At 31.7% G+C, this 10,910-nt stretch overlaps 1 long non-coding RNA gene across 1 annotated transcript; it reads right to left on the bottom strand.

The window, feature by feature from the left end:
- Positions 1-3,218: 3,218 nt before the first annotated feature.
- Positions 3,219-9,267, bottom strand: LOC134267858 (uncharacterized). Its single transcript, XR_009992240.1, has 3 exons — positions 9,206-9,267; positions 4,627-4,702; positions 3,219-3,425 (listed from the first exon to the last, which is right to left on the bottom strand). It is a non-coding gene; the product is annotated as an uncharacterized LOC134267858 (long non-coding RNA).
- Positions 9,268-10,910: the final 1,643 nt, after the last annotated feature.

Here is a 10,910-nt window from a genome sequence, read left to right as displayed (position 1 = left end):
AAACCTTTGGTTTTGAACCCATATTTTTGTCAATTTCTGTGATATAGCTCTTTTTTCCTATAAATTTCTGTAACACCTAACATAATTTGTTTTTCTTAGCAATAAGGATATTCACCTGTATATTTCAAAATAACTAATATTTTAATATATGAATAATCTTTTTATGCCCAAATAAGAAAAAGTGCAAAAAATTTGAGCTGCAATTGTCTCCGAAAACACACTCATAGCTATGTCAACACATCTCTTAAATCATTTTTTAGAAATATAAAATAAATATTAATTTTAGGTTTAAAATAACTCAGAAACCTTTTTGAGTCACGTGAAATGATAATTACCAAACACCCCTAAATAAAGCAATGTTTTTACAGTTAGAGCACTGATTATTTACTGCCATGTTAATTGCTGTGATTATTTTCTTTGTTAAAAATTGGGGGTCGGTTTATGACCTTTCGTATGTGTGAGCATGTGTTGATTACGGCACTTAAACAATTAAACACTTGTTAAATGTAATTTTACCTTATCTTATACTTATCGGCCTCTTGTTTAAATAATTGAGAGTTATGAAATATAAATTATGTTAAAACTTTTAATAAAAGTGGTATTATTTAGAAAATAAGATATCCGCGAAGATTCAGAAGAGGAAAATCATAGTCTTCTTAAAGAAATAAATACTTTGATGTTTCAATTTCGTTTCCTGTTAAAATATTGTAAGATAATTTTAAGCATGATTATCTAGAACCAAAATTAAATATGACAACTGATAAAACTTTCGACAATATCTCTTGCTTTGTTGAAATAAAATTATTTCATCTAAGAATATGGCGACGCATAATTTCAAAATCACCGTAACTGTTCTTTAAAAAAATCTGTTAATACTTTTACGCAACATTATCTTGTGCTTTGTTGAAATAAATGAATAAATAATTTTCTCCAGATTGCCGCGATATGGAATGTCAGGATTAAGAGAAAGTTATAAAGTGTGTATTTTAAAAAAAAAGTGTGTTCAGTAAATTTTTGACACCTAATCCTCGCGCCGATTTTCGTAACAAATTACCGTGATTTTCATAGTTCAGAACATCGCTTGGTAAATTTTTCTGTTGCGTATAATACATCCGAACTGTTTTTTTCCAAGACTTCTTCTTGGGGCCAAATACGGTAGCTCTTATATTGTAACACCTAACTAATTTGTTCTTAGCAATAAGGATATTCACCTGTATATTTCAAAATAACTAATATTTTAATATATGAATACCTAAGTGCAAAAAAACTGAATTGTGAAAACACAACTCAACACATCTCAGACTCTATTCAACCTATCTTGAATAACAAAATTAAGTATTAAAGGAGAAACCTTTTTGAGTCATGACCAATTAATAATAAGCAAATACCCATTACATGTTTGACAATGGACACAGGCATTGTCTAACCTTTGGGTTATATTTTGGGGGATTTCTTGAACATGTGTACATTGTCCAATTCTATTTGGGTTTCTTGAATCTCCTCATCACAACCCAACAGGTAATTGATACTTGTCCAACTCCTCTTGGATATCTTTATCCCACCCAACAGGTAATGGACACTTGTCAAATTCTTCTTGGGTTTCTTGAATTGTTTCATCAGAATACCACCCAACAGGTAATGGACACCTGTCCAACTCCTCTTGGATATCTACATCTCACCCAACAGGTAATGGACACTTGTCCAATTCTTCTTGGGTTTCTTGAATTGTTTCATCAGAATACCACCCAACAGGTAATGGACATCTGTCCAACTCCTCTTGGATATCTACATCCCACCCAACAGGCAATGGACACTTGTCTAATTCTTGGGTTTCTTGAATTGCATCATCAAAATACAACCCAACAGGTAATGGACACTTGTCCAACTCCTCTTGGATATCTACATCCCACCCAACAGGTAATGGACACTTGTCAAATTCTTCTTGGTTTTCTTGAATTTTTTCATCAGAATACCACCCAACAAGTAATGGACTCCTGTCCAACTCCTCTTGGATATCTACATCTCACCCAACAGGTAATGAACACTTGTCCAATTCTTCTTGGGTTTCTTGAATTGTTTCATCAGAATACCATCCAACAGGTAATGGACATCCGTCCAAATCCTCTTGGATATCTACATCCCACCCAACAGGCAATGGACACTTGTCTAATTCTTGGGTTTCTTGAGAATCCCTTCATCAGAATACTACCCAACATGTAATGGACACCTGTCCAATTCCTCTTGGATATTTTCATCCCTTCAATAGTATATAAACTAAAAGGTATTGGACATTCCTCTTGGGTTACTCAATTTTTTTTAATAAGAAATAAAACCCAATAGGTATTGGACATTGGTTTAACTCTTCTTGGATATTACATCCCAACATTAGAATAAAACCCAACAAGTGATGTTTACCTGTCCAATTCTTCTTGGGTTACTTATACCCTTCATTAAAATTGTCAAATTTGTCTTGGATATTTATACTCTTGCATTAGATTGCAAACCCAATAAATATGACATTTACCTTCCCTAATTGAATTCAAATTTATCTGCATAAGCATACATAAGTCCAAAACATATTTAATACTTTAATTCTAACATTCCACATCTCATTCAGTGTACACTTTACAAATGATAGGAAATGTATAAGCATTTTGTGCCTAAACTATTTGGCTGTTAAAGAATTTTATAACCATGTTTGCAAAATTTAAATATAAATATTGGAATTTGGAGCAAGTCAGTACAGGTAGAGCAAGATGCTGAAAACCATATTGATAAATAGATCACACCCTTGATAAAATATTTGCCTTCAGTTGCTAAGATTGTGTTGTATTATATGGAAAATTTCTATAATCCTGTTTATTACAGATACATGTACAATGCATATTTTCCCTGTAATAACAAAAATACTTCTGAGATGTAAAAGAATGGATTAAATAGTCACCGATGTTAAAAGATATTACATGATCTCATTAATCTGGTTTGGAAATCACAAACTTAGTTTTGAAGCCGATAAAACAGTGTCGCACCAAAAAACTCAGTTACAAGTACAATGAATGAATTCGTTGTATCAAAACTTTAAAATAACTGATGCACTATGTCCAAATCTTTTCGACAAATTGGGATAAAGATATTAAATCAAATCAGTCTTAGAGCTAGAGAAAAGTCATTACATGCCCAAATTTTACATGTAAGACTTTGATCCTATATTTCAATAAATGTCAAAATGGTTTTATTTGTGTTTCTGTTCAATACTTTCTTCTTCAGGGTCTCCCATGGCCTATACTGTATGATACCTCCATTGACCCTGCTCTTTTATATTGCCATATGTTTATCCAGTAGCAGTGGTTATGCTCAGGCAATCTTTGAAATATTCCTCATTTCATGCATCTCCTTCAGTTCTGCCTCTGTCCATTTTATTCATTCTGCAATTAGATAAAGGCATTTCTTTGCCGTATAAAACATGTTTTTTCTTGACTACAGCAAGATCACCCTTTATGTTGATCAAACCCAACCAAGAAGTAGAAGTATATTTCTTATTCAGAAATATGTATTGATAAATAAAATGGAAGAAAAACTAAATTCTATCAACTCTTTTTTTTTCTTCTATGTCTAACTGCATCTTCATCCTACCCCCCATCCGCCATAATTTTATCAAAATGGAATCATAATCATCATTCAACACACAAAACGATGCTGCATATGAATTAGACAGTATGCTAGTTTCTGATTGTTAAGAAGTAGATTTAAAAAAGATTTTACACCTATTCCTTGCAAATTTTAGACTTCTAATGTAACACTATCAGTACATTAGGGGTACATAATCTTCAAAAACATCTCTACACTTAATGATAAAGCTTTCACACTAGTATTGTATTTAGCCCAATGGCTTAAAGAGGATTTAAAATTGACTCAAACCTTACTAACTGCTTTGAAATTATATTGACAGGGACAGAGACACACTTGACACTCCATCCCCCCTTCCTGGGGTATGTAATTAAAATTGACTAAACTGGATAGAAGTTGAAAATAAGAACAATTACAGTCAAACAGATTATGAATAACTTTCAGCACATCAGACATGAAGTAGTGATCCTTAAATAAAATACACCTACAAGATGAAGCTGTTTCATTCTTTTGAAGTGATATCTAGTATTGTTTTTTTTCCCTGTATGCCACCTCTATCAGAACAAAATGTTATACATGTATTAACATAACCTATGACCGTATAGTACCCCAGTATTTACTTTACAATTAATTAAGTTCTGGAACCAACCCTCAGATGCCCTTAAAACAAATGATTCTAAACTGGCAAAGGTAAAGGGCATCTGAAGAATTTAAAATAAAATGATAGTACAAACAAGCAAACAGTGTGCATGAAAATGTTGGCAAACACTAGAAAAAATACTAAGGTACTTTCTTAAACTTAACATGAATACTAAAGAGGTTTTATGTAGCTGTATTGCACATATCAAAAGCTTTCCTGTAGTTAAAGGTCGGTTGCCTAGTAGTTATGTAGTATGTACAAGTTTTACCCTCTATCTCTTCTAATTTAAGAAGCGAAAATGTCTCTAAAAATTTTATGGTTGGCATGAAGTATTCCTGTTCATTTTACTGATTACTTACAATTGTCCTATTTCTGAGGGTCATCTTCTAATGGGTGTGTTCTCTGCAATGTTCACAATTGAAGTTCCTGTTTGACCTGTTACATATTGAAAATCCTTGAACATGATTATGGTTTTAAATTCCATTGTAATTATTGATTACTTTTATAAAAAAAAATCTAAACCAATTTATTGTAACATAATACTTAGGAAAATATTTATGTAATATCAATGGAAAAAAGGAATCATTATCTCCAGTTATCCTAAAATCACAAGTAAGCATTAATCATATGAATTCACATACGTAAACCCATTAGCTTTGTGTGCTATTAAATCATAGTCATCGCTGTGCAATAAAGGAAATCAAGTACTAATCCACAGCTTTGTGGCAATAAAGCTACTATCCCCGAGTAAAAAGTGACAAGCCCAAATATAGAGGCAAAAATTAGAAAGTAACATTGAAAAAAAAGTTCATCGTGAAAAAAGTCAGGGGCCCGTTTCATCAAAAGTCGTCAAGTTAAGCCTTAACTTAGGTGTACTTCCGGGGATTACGCCAAAATTTAGTCGGGCGTAATTTGCGTTTCACCAAGTGGCGTAAGTCTAGTCGTAAAAGATACGCTTAGTCACAGGACTAAGTCCTTGACAACGTTGCATTGCGCAGGCGCAAAAACATAGACATTGCCCAAAGCGTACAAATATGTATAAATTGTAGCACGTCAAATTACAGAATAACACAAGTTATAGATAAATTAATACTTGCACTTACTGAAACATGCATGGGTTTATTGTGTTGTGTAAGAGACATGCGTCTTTTAAGAAACCAATTTTAGTTTTTTACAATATTTCAATAATAAAAGTCTAATGAATTGAAAGGATGAAAAGGACAGTACATGTACTTGTATTTCGGAATTAAGCAAAACTATTCATTTTGGAAATTTAATTACAGCCATACCCCCTCTTCCCGAAATTGATACAGGTTAATAACTTCGCCTTTGATAATAAATTTCATGATTCGATAAATACTGATTCTACTGACAAATACTAATAATTAAATTTGAGACAAAATAAGATTTAAAAATTTTAATAAGAAATGTATATGCAAGCAAAAATAATGAAAACAAAATGCAAACGGTTTACCTATGAACACATTTTGAGTCAAGAAATAAATTTTATACGTTTACTACTACGGTACATAGTACATAATTGCTTTTAAGATAATCCTCTCTGTATTTATTTTTTTTTGTCGATTCATAATTGTTCAGTTGTAGAAAAAAAATCTTTACTATCTGCAGATTAAATGTGATGTACCGTTTTAAAAGTACGCAGAGAGAGAGAGAGAGAGAGAGAGAGAGAGAGAGAGAGAGAGAGAGAGAGAGAGAGAGAGAGGGGGGGGGGTTGGAAAAATGACTACAAAGATATTCTTACAAAAATTCTCTGCTTGTGTGGTCTCTGTCTTTAAAATTTAGTTACAGCTACTCTTTATTTTGTTTTCATTAAAATGTAAGTAATGCAGGAAATCAAAAACATGTATATTTTCATCTTATATGTGCTTTATATGCGCTCAGATTATCTTAGACTATGTAAGATTAGCTCTTTTAAACAAAATTATGAAAATTTAAGATGTCTTCTGCATCAATGTTTGTCTAAGAAGAAAAATATGAATAATTCATTCTTGAACTTAACTTTGTAATTATCACCGTCTTACATCGATATTATAAAAGCAATAATTTATTACCACTTTCAAAAATCTCTTATTGTCTATGAGACCCCAACCCCCTCCCTGGGTTGGGGTCTATGATTCGCCGGGAACATCACTTGTCACAGATACCTAGGAAAATAATTACTTTCGTCCTTAACTAAGTAATCTGTACATTCAATTTTAATTAATCTGCAAATTCGGGAGATTCTGAACCCTCTCTCCGACCCCCTCTGGATCCACGCATGTGGACGAGAAGTAAATAAGAAATGGACTCTTCAAACATGACAAAAACTATTTGGTTTTAAGATGGGTTATTTTTTTGAATTTTTTTTCTTAAATGTAGAAAATTACATGAAAGATGATAACTATGCTTTTGAAACCGATTTTTTTTTCAGAAAATATGCTGTTCGAAAATATTTTTCAAAATAGACAATTTTAATGGGTCTCTTTTTAGTAAATGAAAAAGAAACTAGAGGTACCGTAAGCAATGAATTCAATAAAAGATATCCCCCCGCCTTCCATATAAATATTATGGCAATGTCCATGTTTCGCTGTGGGAAACCCAAAATATGTGTCGGATCAAAAAGTACAATAAGGCATAATGGCAATATAGAATAAAGATTCTGTGAAAATTTCACCAAATTTCAATCAGTGATATGAAAGGAGTTGCGGATAGAGATGGGTACCCACAAAGCGTAACAGATGGACGGACGGACATCCCGATTACTTAATAGTATATACATGTACATATACATGTACCGTCCCGCTTTTCAAGCGGGGTGTAGAAATACAGTTATATATGTAAATTGATTTACAACACCTTAGACATACAATACCACAATCAAATGTGTATGAATGCATTGTCAAAACGTAAGAAATCTCTAATAAGACAATCGTTTCTTCTCAGCAGAAATTTATCAAAATATTATTTGAGTACGTTATTACTCAAATCAACTACGTCCCCAAGTAGTTGTAACAACACATCCCCCCTCCTCCTCTTCATAATATGTATAATTAAATAATGCATTGTTTGTATTTTAAATTCTTCTTAGAACCTTGCTTTTTCTTTAGAACTCGCTAAAATTAATAAAAAGGCCTTATTTTAACTTTACGCCCTAAACTTACGCCTACCCATGAGTAGACGTAAAATTTTGGCCTAAATTTAGTCAGGCGTAATGATACGCTCTTTAATCAAATGCAAATATTCGTGCTAGTCCAGACTTTACGCAGGCGTAGCGCTACGACCTTTGATGAAACGGGCCCCTGGGTATTAACTACAGATGATTCTTTTTAAAATTAAAGTTTAATTTAATTTTCGCTTGTAAAATTTAATCATATATAAATTAATGATTTAAAAAAATGAAAAAAAGATTCTAAATATTCCTTTTCTGGTCATTCTCTAGTTCGTCTAATCAAAACGAAGCAAAAATCATTTTGTTTTCATTTTGAATCATTTAAAGCCATATATGGCGTATGTAAAATGAAAATTATTAGACTAAAATTATAAGAACTTATTATTTGTATCATTACTTTATATAGACATGATAAAGATAAAAATTTTCCGTAAATTACAAAATCTAAGTCAATTGCGTTATAAAGATATCAAAATTTAATTTGGATTCTCGGATTTTTCTCCGACTTGGAAGAAAATACAAAAGATTTAAATAACACATTACAGAGAAGATAAAATCGAATTATTAGATAAAACGAGGTGTTCTCCGTGCTCCGAATTGTATGAAAAGCTTTAATTTAAATGTATTAACTATATTTCTTTACTTAATTTTGTATTTTTCAAAAATATATTTTTTGATCAGTTACGCCATATATGGCTTTAAAAAAACGCTACATAATTGCATGACACTTATCATTGAGCTGATTGAGTGAATGTATATAATTTAATAATGAGATATCTGTGAGGCATATATGTACAAGCAAATATTGCTATATTAAACAAAGGAAAGGGAGGAATTCAAATTAGGAAATAAAAGATCGTTTTTAAGTAAATCAGTCTTGTAGTACTGCAAAATGGATGCAGTTCTGGAGATTTATGGATACTATGAGCATGCTGTCTGGAATATTTCCATATTAGGGAATTTAATAGCAAAAAAGAGTGAAAATACCGGTGGTGCTTTTCATGTATTACATGTGTATTTTAAAATTCTTAATAGCCTAAGGGGATTCCTCAGTGCAGAAAACCACTAGCCCCATCCTCAAAAATGGAAGCCCCGGGTGTAGCGCGATGCTAATTACACGTGTACCCATCATGTGAAATAGTTATAGTAGCCCTATATCAATTTCAGTATTGTTTTAAATTAATTAAAACAAATGACAAAAACAATAATTAAAAAAAAAAAAATCAAAATAAAGCAGACACTCAGTCAAAATCAAAGACAGAACGAAGCACTGTTTTTAATGAAAGTTTTTCAGTAATACAATGAATCTTTTAAGTTACATATCAGATGAGATAAACTTACATACAATTATTTAGTTGTTGTCAATTATCCCATTTATCATCATCTCCGCTCACTTTGCGATTGTAATACTGTCTAGATGAACCGATAATTTACAGCTGATTTATGAACACACGATTGTTAAAATTTTCATTTCCCTTTCCAATATACATTGTCAGAACATACTTCGTTGGTTATGATATAAAATTAAATAATAAACACTTTAGATTTATTAAAGATTATCTAACAATATACGATCATTAAATACTTCTCGCCCTCAAGAGAGTTAAAAAGACAGAGAAAATTCAAAATACAAACAAATGCAACTTAGGATTAATTGTTCCGATATATCTATTTTAATTTTGTGCACAATTGTTTTGAAAATTACATTAAAATCTATTTTCCTTAAACAAGAAGCCAGCAATGGATAAATATTAATCGAATAAACTTACCTTTTCTCTTGTCAATCAGAAAATCTTGTTGACATTAAGTGTTTCTTAGTCGCCACATTTTTTTCCATGAAAACAAACATTGTTATGATCAGGATCAACGGAAGTTGATTTTCGGAACTCTCGAGAATTTAGAGTTCCGAATGTAAAACTGAAACAACAAAACACGGTGCGTCCGTGAAAGCAACTTTTTTGGACACTTTTTTGGACAAATCGTCGTGTCCAAGTTTTGTTGGGTACTAACCTGCAAATACCCAATTAGGATGTTTTAAGCATATTCAGCGACACTTCTTATTGGGTATACCCAATAAGCAAAAAGTACCCAATAAGTACAATCTTGGCATGAAAAATACCCAATAAATGCACTCTCGTAAACACGGACGGACAGACAGACAGACAGACGGACGCCGGACAAAATGTGATCAGAAAAGCTCACTTAAGCCTTCGGCTCAGGTGAGCTAAAAACCAAATCGGTTTCAAAAGCATAGTAATCCTCTTTCTGGTAATTTTGTACATTTAAGAAAAGATTTCAAAAAAAACAAAAACCATTTTAAAACCAAATAGTTTTTTGTCATGTTTGAAGAGTCCATTTCTTATTTACTTCTCGTCTACATGCGTGGATCTAGAGGGGGTCGGAGAGAGGGTTCAGAATCTCCCGAATTTGCAGATTAATTAACATTGAATGTACAGTGTACTCAGTTAAGGAGGAAATTAAGTAATTATTTTTTCTAGGTATCTGGGACAAATGAACTTCCTGGCGAATCTAAGACGGAACCCAGGGAAGGGGAGGGGGTTTCATAAACAATAAGAGATTTTGAAATGGGGAAATATATTATTGCTTTTATAATATCGATGTAAGATGGTAATAATTACACAGTTAAGTTCAAGAATTAATTCCTAATTCTTTTTTTCTCAGACAACATTGATGCAGAAGCCATCATTAATTTTCATGATTTTGTTTAAAGATTAAATTTTACATTAGTATAAGATAATCTGAGCGCATATGAAGCACATAAGATGAAAATATACATGTTTTTGATTTCCTGCATAACTTACATTTTTAATGAAAACAAAATAAAGAGTAGCTTTAACTTTATTTTAAAGACAGAGACCACACAAGCAGAGCATTTTGGTAAGAATATCTTTGTAGCCATTTTTTCGAATCTCTCTCTCTCTCTCTCTCTCTCTCTCTCTCTCTCTCTCTCTCGTACTTTTAAAACGGTACATAACATTTAATCTGCAGATAGTAAAAAAAATTTCTATAACTGCACGACCTAGAGTCTAGTGTTTTGTAATTATATCATTTTAATATTTCATTTTAATAAACAATAACAATGTCATTATGAATCATTTGAATTGACAGAAATTCAATAAATTTAGAGAGGATTATCTTTCACGTACCTTAGTAGTACAGTGTAAAATTTATTTCTTGACTCAAATTGTGTACTTATGTAAACCGTTTGCATTTTGTATTCATTATTTTTGCTTGCATATACATTTCTTATGAAAATTTTTAAATCTTATTCTGTCTCAAACTTAATTATTAGTATTTATCAGTAGAATCAGTATTTATCATGAAATTTATTACCAAAGCGAAGTCATTAACCTGTATCAATTTCGGGAAGAGGGGGGAGTGGCTGTAATTAAAATTCCAAAATAAAGTTTTGCTTTATTCCAAAATACATGTACATATACGGTCCTTTTCTTC

Source organism: Saccostrea cucullata, unplaced genomic scaffold (genome assembly GCF_032062105.1).
Source record: "Saccostrea cucullata isolate Sc308-1 unplaced genomic scaffold, CSIRO_AGI_Scuc_v1 ctg9290, whole genome shotgun sequence".
NCBI lineage: Eukaryota > Metazoa > Mollusca > Bivalvia > Ostreida > Ostreidae > Saccostrea > Saccostrea cuccullata.
Note: the sequence above shows the minus strand (reverse complement) of the source record. Positions and strands in the feature narration are given on the sequence as shown.